This window comes from Mastigoproctus giganteus, chromosome 6, assembly GCF_048544385.1.
Source record: "Mastigoproctus giganteus isolate SK-2022 chromosome 6, ASM4854438v1, whole genome shotgun sequence".
Classification (NCBI taxonomy): Eukaryota; Metazoa; Arthropoda; class Arachnida; order Uropygi; family Thelyphonidae; genus Mastigoproctus; species Mastigoproctus giganteus.
Genome location: NC_143580.1, coordinates 52,251,757 through 52,265,346, shown reverse-complemented (window position 1 = coordinate 52,265,346; position 13,590 = coordinate 52,251,757).

Sequence of the window (13,590 nt, the reverse complement as noted above, 5' to 3'; positions counted from 1 at the left end):
ATCTTCCGTCTGAGCAACAGTCGCCAGTATGGATTCCGTCAATGTCGATCCACTGGTGATATTCTGTATTATGTTACGCTTTTATGGCCAAATTCAATGGAAAAGTTCGGGAAAACACAAGCAGTTGCTCTTGACATCTCAAAGGCTTTCGATCGTGTTTGGCATAAAGGTCTTCTAAACAAACTTCCATATTATGGTTTGCCAACTGTTTTTTGTAATTGGTTATCCAGATTTCTCTCTGATCGCTCACTGAGGGTGATGGTAGATGGCTCTCGGTCTTCTAACTTCTCCACTAATGCCGGTGTCCCCCAAGGTTCAGTTCTTTCCCCCACTCTTTTCCTCTTGTATATTAATGACCTTCTTCCATTGACTGGAAATCCTATCCATTGTTTTTCCGATGATAGCAGATTGCATTCCTCTTTCCATTTTGAGAAACTTGCCCTCCTGAATCAGCTTAAACTTCTCAAAAATCTGCTACCAATTCCTGAAATGCCGATCTTCAGGTATTTCTCCAGTGGGGCAAAGACAATTTAGTTGATTTCAAAATCTACTAAATCCTTCTAAAACTCAGTCTTGTCTTATATCTCGCAAAAAGGATTCTTCTGCTCCTATGCTTATCTTTGGTGACATTCCGATTCTTAGTCAAAATGATATATCTCTTTTGGGGATTACCCTGACTTCTAACCTCTCTTGGCACATTAGAAATATTGCTTCCTCTGAATCTTAAAAAACTTGGTTTTCTCTTTCGCTCTCGGCGTTATTTTCCTTCCAAAGAGCTGCTCACTCTGCATAAATCGCAAATCGGCTCTACCATGGAATATTGTTCCCACATTTGGGGTGGTGCACCCAAAACCTCTCTCAGTCTTCTTGATTCCATTCAGAAAGGGCAGTTAGGTTAATTAAAGATTCATCTCTAACAGAGTGTCTCCACCCGCTGTGTCATAGACGTACTGTTTCTGCTGCATTCCTCTTCTACAGATATTTCCATAGTCACTGTTCTTCTTAATTGGCTTCTATAATTCCCGCTCTCTCCTTTAAAACAGTTCGAACACGTGCAGCCACCAGCCAACATCCATTTACTGTCCAACTTCAAACTCACAGAACCAACTTTTCATCTTCGTCGTTTATTCATTCAACGGCAGTTTTCTGGAACAACCTTCCTTCATAAGTATTTCCTGAAAATTACAGTCTACAGAAGTTCAAGTCCAATATCTTCTTTCGTCTTCTCAACATCCAACCCAAGCACGGTGCTAAAGTACTATAGGTTCTAATACCTCTCGTGTTTGGGGTTTACATAAAAAAAAAAAAGAAAGAAAAAATGTAGTTCAAAATTTTAAATAAAACAGTTTTACTTTTCTTTGGAAATTAACTGACACGTTGAAAGATATCATCATTATCATGAACCTGGTCCGGCTTAGGTCTTTTAAGACCTATTCCGTTGTAGCTCTTGGAGGTGGTCTTGATCTCGCCATCGTTGTCTTGGTTGACCAGCATCTCTCTTGGCTGAAGGTTCTAACAACATCGTATATACTTACTGGGCACGGCTCCATCAACTCCAAACTATTTCAATTTGGCTTGTCTGACACCAATCTCTGCTTGTGTGGTACTGTGGAAATCTGGACGCACATTCTGTATCGCTGCAGCCTATACCACGATGACAGATCTACACTACAAGCTGCTGTCAGCAACTTCTGTGAAGGAAATGAAATGGTGCTGACTGAAAATGCTCATTCATTCTCAGCTCTACAACAATTCTTTTCTGCTGTTTTCACAAAAAGAAAGCAACTCTTCTCAAGTTTATCAACATATCAACAACAAGGAACCAACCCAACAACTGCAATGTCTATCGATATTTCTTACAACTGATATCGCCTCCCATCTACTTTTTTTTTTCTTTTTTAAGCTGGTACCCCAGTTTGGGCAGATATGGATACAGGATTAGCTAACACCCATTGGTATAGCACTACCTCCAGTGGGTGCGGTTTTCTTTCTTCCTAGGACAGAAAAAGACTGCTGTCTTGTGGTTCTTGTGCCACAAATAATACTTCTGATTAGTTGCGTGATGTGACTTGCTGTGTGAACATGTTACTTTTTTTTTTTTTTTGGTAGTTGTTGGCGCATAGGCTTCTGTGGCGATAATGCACCTCCCAATGTTTTTGCAGTACTTTTGATCCAAGCCCGAGGCGGGAATGGAACCCGCGACCTTTGGGTTGCCAGACAAGCACTTTACCCACCCGGCTAGCCCGGTCGGCTGAACATGTTACATGTTCATTAGCATTAGCATTAGTAAAGGCATATGATGCAAGAAAGCAATCTTATGCAGCATCAGCCAGAAAAAAAAAAAAAAAAACCCTTCCACTTTACCCCTCCGTTCGTTCGAAATGCCTGTCCAGCTGACCCTTAAATTTATTTAGGCTATCAACTTCCACAACAAGGGATGGAATTGTGTTCCACCAACCAAATACCCGTTGGCTAAAGGCAAATTTCCGCACATCTGTCTTTCCTCAATATCTATCCTACATCTGTCTTTCCTCAATTTGAATTTATGCCCTCTCAGGTGATTATTCTGAGCAAGAGGTAGAATCCCATCAGCATTGAGCATGCTCAAACCATTCAAGGCTTTGTACACCTCTATGAGATCACCTCGCCGGTGCCTAGTCTCCAGACATTGTAATTTGCAAAACGTAAGCCTTTCTTCGTAAGAGCAACCATTTGTTCCCTTCACTAACCTTGTTGCCCTTCTCTGTACTCGTTTCAGCAGCTCTACATCCTTCTTGAAATGAGGCCTCCAGACATGTATACAGTACTCAAGGTGTGACCTGACCATTGCCTTATACAAGGGAAAATCACCTCCTTATCCCTGCTAGAAAAATTCCTGTATATCATTGATAAGACACCATGAGCTAGTCTTGCAGCCCGTCTGCACTGCTCAGAGAACTTCATATCTGCCTGCACAATTACCCCCAGGTCCTTTTCGTTCTCTACCACTGTCAGTGTAGTACCACAGAGTTGATACGTTGCTGTTTCCCATATGTAGTACTTTACATTTGTCAATGTTAAACTTCATTTGCCACCTCTCAGCCCATCTGCTCAACCTCTCCAGATCCAGTTGCAGCAGCATAGCGTCAGTAGTGTCCTTAACAACCCTGCCAACTTTTGTATCGTCTGCCAACTTGGACATTAAGCTTGATATACCATCATCAATATTATTTATAAATACAGAAAACAGTACTGGACCCAACACTGAATCCTGAGGGACTTCACTAATAACATTAGTCCACTATGAGCAGTGTCCATTGATTACCACTCTCTGTCTTCTCCCCCTCAACCACCCCTTTATCCGTAGCAGCAATTTGCCTCCAATGGGGCGCCTACGTAGCCAGGTGGGCAGGAGCAGCAGTGCGTAGCACTCGCTTCTTGATTAGACTGGGGTTCGAGCCCGTGCCCACCAATTAGGGAGGATGCAGAGAATGACCACCGCATATCCACGGAGCAATATGGCCTTAGTTGCTCATGCTCCTAAAAAACCAAATAACATAACATAACAGCCTCGAATGCCACACTGCTCCAATTTGTGCAGCAGTCTTCCATGTGCAACAGTATCAAAAGCCTTTCTAAGATCCAAGTATATAATATCAAAATTATTCCCTGTATCCAGTTCTTTTGTGACTGCATCATAGTATCCAATCAAATTGGTCAGGCAAGACTTCCCCTTAACAAACCATGCTGTGTCCGAGCTATAACTGACGTCTTGTCTAGATGATCCTGCAGTGCTTCTTTAACCGGTGCCTTCATTAATTATCCAGATACAGAAGCTAAACTCACAGGTCTATAATTACTTGTGTCAGCCTTTGTTCCTCCTTTGTGAATTGAGGTCACATTTGCACATCTCCAGTCTGTGGGTACCTCCCCTGAGTCTAAGGAAGCTCTCATAATTATGGTTAACGGATTGCTTACTTCCTTTGCTGCCTCCTTTAATATAACTGGATAGATCCCATCCACTCCAGGTGCCTTTCTTGTATTTATCTTCAACAATTTCTTCTCCACTTTACTCTCAGTTATTACAAGATTAACTACTTACGGCCAGAGTTGAATACACCTCTGGTATTCCCCTCGCTGAATAACTCCTCATGTGTGAATCTCGATGCAAAATATTCATTTAGTTTGTTAGCTACCTGAGCAGGATCATGAACAGTTGAACCATCGATATCAAGTGGACCAATCTGATTCATCCCCTTCCTTCTAGAGTTTACATAAGTAAAGAACTCTTTGCTGTTTTTCTTTGCATCCCTTGCCAAAGATTTCTCGTAATCTTCCTTCGCCTGCCTAACCTCCTTTGTAACTTGTTTACAAATCAACGTATATCTATCATAGGCTTCTGTGTCATGTGTTAATTTATATGTATCCCATACATTTTTATTCTCTGCCATCATGTGTCATTAGTTCATCTGACATCCATTTAGGTCTAAACCTTGAACAATATTTCTTATTTGGTATATAAAGCCTAGTAGCTTCCAAGGTAAGTTCTTTGAATGCTTCCCATTTTGAATTTGCTGTTGGTAACATCAGTTGATCCCACTGTATAGAATTTAAATACTGTCTCAGACCATTGGAGTCGCCTTTACGAAAGCAATAACCGTTCCTTTCACCCCTGATGGTAGTTACCTCTTTGAGTAAATCCCACTTCAGCACACTGTGATCACTGTCACCTAGTGGTTCATTTATCTGCAGATTCTTAATGCATGAAGAATCACTACTGATAATCAGATCAAGAGTATTGCTCCCTCTTGTTGCCTCACGAACATGCTGATGTAGAAAACAATCACCCAGTAAATCCACAAAAGACTTGCTAATGTGCAAGTGACTGACCCACAAATTCCAGTCAATATCTGGAAAATTAAAATCCCCCATTATAAGACTCTCTTATTTACTGGCCCACTCTATTTCCCTGTACAATATCTTATTATACTCATCAGAGTCATTAGGCCTATAGCACACTCCTACTCTCAATTTTGATTTCCCTATGCTTATGTCACACCAAACTGACTCGACACTGCCCTGTCCATCGATGTCGACTGGCTTCACTTCCTTGGACTTTATGTGTTTCTTAACTAAAAGCATAACCCCTCCTCCCTTCTTGTCCTGTCTATCCTTTCTGTAGACGTTGTACTCCCCAAATTCCAGTTCTGCATTACTTATATCTGTGTGACAGCAGGTCTCTGATATCCCAACAGTATCCGCCTTTGATGCTTTGAGCAATACCTCAATTTGATCAAAAATATTTTCGAAACTCCTAGCACTGGTGTACACGCAAGTGTACATGCACTTGTTCTTTTTCTTAGCTGCCGTAACACAACCCATGTGTTTACTTGTACCGTAATGATTCCCGGTAGTCTCTGAAATATCCTGCATCTTGTTTTCCAGGCTTCTGCTTATTCCAATTGAAGCAGTGCAAGAATCACTTTCACATCTGCCAGTGGCTACTGTTAATCTTTTAGTCCTTGTATCCCCCCAAGCTAGCAGTTTCCATTACACTTATAACATTGTAATTAACACGATTATATGTATATATCATTGTATGTATCATTATATATATTGCCTGTAGGTTTGTAGTTAAAGGCTAATTTTGGGATCCGGTCTGGGTTCATTCTTTCTGTGTGGCTGATCCACTTTTCCTGATACCGTTTTATGTCATTTACTATGTTATCTACTTTTAATTTCTCGCGGATATCTAATTTCATTCGTGGTCTAGTCTTGTAAAGCCTAATTAATAATGGTCTTAAAAATCTCATTTGTGCTGCTTCTAGTTTGTGTGCGCATCTTTCTTATTTATGACCCAAGTCTTACTGCTGTAGAAGAGGGCTCCTTTTGAAGTGATGTTGTGCAGTCCTAATTTTTTTCAATTGTCATTTGTTTTCCGAAATGGCGTTCCATTCATTTTATTATATTTTTGTAGTTTAGTATGGATGTCTTTCCTATCATTTGATATCAAATTTCCCAAATAGGTAAAGTCAGGTATTTGTTTTATTATTTTATCATCATTAACAATTTTGACTCTTTGTATGTTTTTTTCCACATAATCCCATTGATTTTGTTTTTGAGGTGGAGATTTTCATCTTGTACTTTTTACCTATTTAATTAAGTTCATTTGCTGCTATCTGTAGTTCCTCTTCGGATTTTGCAATTATTACTTGATCATCAGCATATAATATAGTTTGGATTTTATTCCTGTTGTTCAACTGTATTCCGTTGTTAATTGTTTGTTTCCATTCTTTAAGAATTTTATTGATGTAGATATTAAATAAATTTGGTGATAGTCCACATCCTTGTTTCACTCCTTTATTGGTGTTAATTGGGTCTGGTAGTTGGCCATTAGAATATACAGACTTTTGAGTTTTTATATAGGCTTTGGATCGCTTTCCGGAGTTGGGTTGGGATATTTTCTTCAAGGAGAATCTGCCAAAGTTTTTCCCGGTTTACATTGTCATATGCTTTTTCATAATCAATAAAGAGCAGAAATGTTGGTAGATTGAATTCTCTTCTTTTCTCCAAAATTTGTTGTAGTGATAAAATGGCATCTATTGTGCTTCTCCCTTTTCTGAACCCACGTTCTTCTTCTAAGAATTGTTCACTGTATTTATTAAGTTTATTCTTAAGTATATTAGAGTATAGCTTTGCAGCAGTTGACAGCAGTGTTATCTGGAGCCTTTTTTGTGTAAATTGATTACTATTCCTATTTCCCAATCTTTGGGTATCTCTGTTGCTTATGGCATATGATGTTAAATAATTTTAGTAGTGTGTTTTGTAGTAAGGTGCCCTCATATTTAAATAGTTCTATATTCAAATCGTCTGTGCCTGGGCTTTTTCGGTTTTTTGATTTTTGTAATATTAACTTTATTTCTTCCATTGTTATATTTTCTTCATATTTGGTTACCACAGATTCATCTTCCAATTCCCTAGTGCCTGGGTTATACTATAGTTTGGAATAGTGTTGCTTCCATTCTGCTTGGGAGATGGAGTTGGTTTTTATTTGATCATTTGTGTCTAGTTGTAATTTCTTATAAATTTTAAAACCTCTTCTCTGTGGGTCTCTGATATCACCTTCTAAAGATTTAACAAATTTATCCCAGAAGTCAGAAACCTAACCCTGGTTAGGTTTCTGACTTCTGCTCTAAGTTTTTTCTATTTTACTTGTAGATGTAGGTCTTTAGTTTGTAGGAACAGTTTATAGGTCTTTTTTTCTCATTGATTGTTTGTTTCAAATCTTCATTCCAAGTTCTTAGCCAGTTTTTATTTTTTATAGGTTTATATCCAAGACTTTCTTCAGCAGCTCCCAGAATTGATTTTTTCTTGTTTGTCCAGATTTCCTCAAACATTATCACCTTCATCTGATTTGAGTTTATCTTTCAATCGACTTTCATATAGGAATTTAGTGCTTTCATCTTCCAACAAATGTATTTTTAATTTCTTAGTAGTTTCTGTTGGTATTTTCTTTTTTTTATTACGATAATTTCTTTTTATTTTGAATGTGGTTTCTACTAGGTAGTGATCAATGCCAATTTAATTTCCTCTGAATACTCTAGTGTCTCTAATTTTGTCATTTAAATTTCAATTAATGATAATATAATCTATTATAGACTTTGTGTTTCTTGCTTCCCATGCGAATTTATGGATATATTCTTGTGTCTGAAAAAAGTATTTGTAATTTTTAGTTTATTAAAAATGCAGAAGTCTATCAGGCATCTTCCATTATTGTTGACCACGGGTTCGCCTTCTGATCCTATACATTTGTCTACTGATTGAGCACTAACCCTTGCATTAAAATCTCTTGCTAGTATAAGATACTCGTTTTTGTTAGTTTGGTCTATGATCTGTTGTCACATACAGAGGAAATGCTGTACCTGAAGCCTGTCTAGAGGCTATAAGGTGGCAGCCTCACCACTAGACTTACCCCGCGAAAGGCTGGTAACCTATCAGGGGGACATTCTAAATACTCGAAATAAGCTCAAGGGGAAAAACCTGGATGATGAAAGATATATAATTAAGAAATAAATTGTTACAGTTATGATTTTTAACCTTATGGATCAATTCTAGCACTATCAGTTGTCGTACATAATGAAGCAACTGTAAATTATATTTATTTAGATACTGATTATAATTAATTTTATGGTAAACATGACGCCCGTCTAATTTAAGAATAATTTGATCGTGATTTACATTAGTAGAGGCATATGATGCAAAAAAGCAAGCTTATGTAGCATCAGCCAAAAAAAAAAAGAAAAAAAAAAAACCTTCCCTTTTCACCCATCCAATTCACTATAAATGTTTGTCTACTTCTGCCTTGAACTCATTTAAGTTGTTGACCTCCATTATAAGAGATGGAAGTTTGTTCCAACTATCGACCACCCGCTAGCTAAAGGCAAATTTCCGCATATCTATTCTACAATTTACTTTTCTCAATTTCAATTTATGTCCCTTGAGGTGAGTAATCTGAGCAAGAGAAAGAATACCATCAGCATTAAGCTTGCTCAAACCATTCAAGGCCTTATACACCTCAGTTAGATCACCTCGCAAGTGCCTAAACTCCAGGAACTGCAATTTACAGAATTGACCCTTTCTTGGTAACAGCAACCCTTTGTTCCTCTCACCAATCTCGTTGCCCTTCTCTCTACTCGTTCCAGCAGCTCTTCATCTTTCTTAAAATTAGGCTTCCTGACCATTGCTATATACAGGAGGACAATTACATCATTATCCCTGCTAGAAAAATTCCTTTATATCATTCACAAGACATCATGAGCTACTCTTGCAGCCTGTCTGCACTATTCAGAAAGCTTCATATGTGACTGCACAATAATCCCCAAGTCTTTGTCATTCTCCACTATCGTGAGTGTAGTACTACGCAGTTGATATGTTACTCTGGGGTTACTGCTACCGATATGCAGTACTTTATATTTGTCAACGTTAAACTTCAGTTGCTATCTCTCAGCCCATCTGCTCAACTGTTCCAGATACTGTTGCAGTAGGTACTATGATTACTGTCATTAACTACCCTGCCAACCTTTGTAGTGTCTGCAAACTTGGACATTAAACCCTGATATACCCTCATCAATATCATTGATAAATACAGAAACAAAACAATGGGCCCAACACCGAACCTTGTGGGACTCCATTAATAACATTAGTACACGAAGATCAGTGTCCATTAATTTCCATTGTTTTCTCCCATTCAACCATCCTTTTATCCCTTGTAGCAACTTGCCATTAATGCCATACTGCTCCAATTTGTACAGTGGTCTTCCGTGTGTAACAGTGTCAAAAGTTCTCCAAAAATCCAAGTGTATGTTTTCAAGATTATTTTTTTTTGCATCCAGTTCCTTTGTGACCAGATCATCCAATCAAATTAGTCAGACAAGACTTCCCCTTAACAGACCCATCCTTTGATCCCCCTTTGTGAATTGGGGACTCATTTGCACATCTCCACTCCATGAGGACCTCTCTTGTGTCCTAGGAAGCTTTCATATTTATGGCTAATAGTTTGTTTACTTCCTTTGTTTCTTCCTTTAATATAACTGGATAGATCCCATCTACCTCAGGTGACTTTGTTACTTTCAGTTTCAACAATTTCTTCTCCACTTTTGTCTTAGTTATTACAAAATCATTTAGCGTCCTGCCACAGTTTGATAAACCTCTGGCGTTGACCTCCCTGAATGACTCCTCATGTGTGAATGTAGATGTAAAATACTCATTCAGTTTTTCAGCTATTTCAGCAGATGCATCAACAATTTAACCGTCGATGTCAAGTGGACCGATCTGATTCATCCCCTTCCTTCTATAGTTAACATAAGTAAAGAAATTTTTGCTGTTTTTCTTTGCGTCGTTTGCCAGAGATTTCTCTTAATCTGCCTTTGTTTGTCCATAGTCCGTTGTGACTTAATTACAAACTATCTCATATCTATCATAGGCATCTGTGTCTCCTGATAATTTATATATGCGACTCATGCATTTTTCTTCTCTGCCACGAGTCTCACTAGGTCATCTGACATCCATTTAGGCCTAAACCTTGAACAGTATTTCTTAATTGGTATGAAAAGCCTAGTAGCTTCCAAGATTAATTCCTTGAATGCTTCCCATTTAGAATTTGGTGTTGGTAACGTCATCAATTGGTCCCAATATAGAATTTAAAAAATCTTTGAGACCACTGTAGTCACCTTTACGAAAGCCAAAACCCTTCCCTTTACCCCTGATGGTAGTTACATCTTTAAGTAAATTCCACATCAGTAGACTGTGATCACTAGTGTAGTGATGTGGCTTTGACATACCGAATAAATGTTCAGGCCCCACTTGCTGGAGTCCTACTTACCCTATGACAGCTGTGGTTTGTTTCACGTCCGGTCCTGTGTTTTGGAAAAGTGTATCACTTAGAACTTCTGTTTGTGAAGCACTGTCTCTGTAATGGGGGAAAAGAAAAGGCTTACTATTCGGAAATGAATTAATATTTAAGTAATTACATAATTTTTTTTGTAATTTTCATTTCATTTTATTTACTGCACATTACAGTTTCTCATTTAAAATATGTGAGAAAAACAAGCCAATATTACAAAATTTTGTGAAATTTAATCAATTTTAAGAATTTGATAAACTCATTAAAAGGTAGAAAATGATCAAGCTTAAAAACATCCAATAAATTAAGGCAATAACAATAAAATATAGGATCGAATCTGCCATAATCAGTTCGAAATTTTAAATAAAACAGTTTTACATTTCTTGGAAAATTAACTGAGATGTTTAAAGATATATAATTAAGAAATAAATTGATACAGTTATGGTTTATAACCTTATGGATAAATTTTAGCACTATCAGTTGTTTTCGATGATGAAGTAACTGTATATTATTTCAGGGAATAATTCTCAGGAAATAATTTTCTGAGATTTCAGTGGCTAGGTCCTAAAAAAATAATAAATAAATAAAAATTATATTTGTTATACGCGCGCAGTTTGTTCGATTGCAGGAGACAGCGCTAGGTATAAAAGAGCCCGAGTAGTTGGTGAAAATTTGGTTTCGGGCTAAAATTTGACGTGTGGGGTTGGTACACTAGGTTGCAGGTAGAGGGGAAAATTGAAGACTGGGGGTGAGAAAGGTAGGAAGAATGGGGTCAATAGTGGAGACGACCCCAATGAAAATCAATGGGACATGCCCATGCCCTTTAGAGGGGAAAAATAGGGGGGATGGCGAGTGGGGGGGTGACTGGAGACCGTCACCAGGTGGGAAGAAAGTGGTGAGCCCGGCAAGGGGGACGGGGGCGGGGGGATGGCGAGTGGGGGGGTGACTGGAGACCGTCACCAGGTGGGAAGAAAGTGGTGAGCCCGGCAAGGGGGCCGGCGCAGGAGGTCTCCAATACAGCACAAAGCTGCATATACTGCAAGTCTAGATGTCCTGATGTCCAGAATCCCCCGAATTAGTATTGCACTTGTCTTTGTCGGGGATATTGTCAGATTGTTTTGACTTGCCCATTGTTGTAGGGCAGCAAGCGCCAGGTTTGCAGTGTTTTCTAATTGAGCTCTACTATCCTCAGCGAGCATCAGGACACGGTCGTCCGTGTAGGCCTGTGTCTTAGCATTCCCAATATCGAGATTTAAGAAGCCGTCCAGGACCACATTCCAGAGAATGTGGTCCTGGACGGCTGTGGGCCTAGGACAGAGCCTCGTGGGCATCCTCTATGTATTGATCTTGAGGAGAACGGGACTGTGACAGTGATGGATCTATTTGACAGGTAGGTAGCAATGCACTTATAAAGATTGGTTGGTCAGTTATCTCCCCGGAGCCTGCCGAGGACGCTTGGCCACCAGAGGGTATCAAACGTCCCGGCAAAAAAAAAAAAAAAAATCCACTACTATGACAAAGTATTTTTTGTTTGTTGTTGTGGCTGCTTTGATGATGTTCTCCAGGGAATCAACAGTTGAGTGGCCTCTCCGGAAACCGTACGGGTTTGGTGATTGGAGTCCTGAGTTGGTGTAGTGATTTTCAATCCTGCTCCGCAATAGTTGTTCCGGGAGCTTGCGTAACACTGTTTGTTTTGTTTTGTTATTTGCTTTTTAGGAGCATTAGCAACTAAGGCCATATTGCTCCGGGATATGCGGTGGTCATTCCCTGACCTTTCCGCATCCTCCGTATTTGGTGGTGACGGGCTCGAACCCCGGTCTAATCAAGAAGCGTGTGCTACGCACTGCTGCTCCTTCCCACCTGGCTACGGAGGCGCCAAAGTAACACTGTCAATAGTGCTTTCGGTCGATAGGACCCCGAGAGGTCCTGTCGCTTTGTAAGGTTTTTAAGACAAGGCAGAGCGCCGCCGCCCTCCATGCGAGGGGGAAAGTATCCTTCTTTTAAGCATCTGTTGAAAAGGTTTAGTATTTGATCGGGAATGGCCTGTATTCTCCCTGTGGCTTCCAGGTTGCTGGGATACCTTCACCTCTTGGAAGCTTGTTCGTGGTCATACGAAAAACCACTCCCCAAGGATCATTGTTTCCTCTTTCAGAGACCAGGTGCTCTCATGTACGCTGCTTCCGTTTCCGGATCTTAGCTGTTTATCGATTTCTGATTGCGCGGTATGGCTCCCGCAGTGCCTCCACTTCAGCAGTAGGCCAGCTACACCTAGAGCGTTGGAAGCTTTTCCTGGAAGTGTTCATCTCTTGTCTGAGTTGTTGGAGCTTCGAGGACCACCAGGGGACGGCCCATGGGATCGGTCTTTTCTTTTTGATAGCTCTATCAGCAGCGTCAGTGATTAGTTTTGTTATTATAGTTTGATGTTGATCTAGATTTAGTCTATCCGTTTCAAGTGTATCGGCATGATACGCAGCGTCTCCTGGAACATAGGCCAGTCAGTCTTGTGGATAGCATGTCTAAATTGCTATCCACAAGACTGACTGGAGATTGCATATCTAAATTGCTTTTGCCTTGGTGTTTTTGTTCTGGTTATGGATCGTTTCAAGTTGAACGTGATTGCTCAATGATCAGACGTTGTCCAATCTTCAATAACAGTCCACAAGGTAATGTGGTCAGCAATAGATCTGGTGGCCAGTGTAATATATATTGTGGCCTCCCGCATGGTGCTGGAGAAGGTCGGCAGATTATTTGATCGGTTTAAGATGGTGAAGTAACTGCTTGCGAACAATTCCTCAAGGCGCTGTCCGTTTATAGCACCATATCGTTCCTGGGTTTCACTGTGTCATGCAGGTGAGCGACAGTTTCCATCTGCACCAATAATTATTTTTGCGTTCATGAAGTCTGTACATATGCTCTACCATAACATATCTGCAGAGCAGATATGTTATGGTAGAGCAGATGTGAGCGCACGCCGCCCAAGAGAGACAGTAATTTGTTAGGTCGGTTACCGTGTAGTTAGGGTTTCTTATTAGAACGCTGCCTAAGGGGTTTCCCCATCTATTTGGACAAGGGGTGGTTGAGGGGGAAAAGATAGAGAGTGGTAATCAATGGACACTGCTCATCGTGGACTAATGTTATTAGTGGAGTCCCTCAGGGTTCAGTATTGGGTCCTTTATTGTTTTCTGTATTTATAAATGATATTGATGATG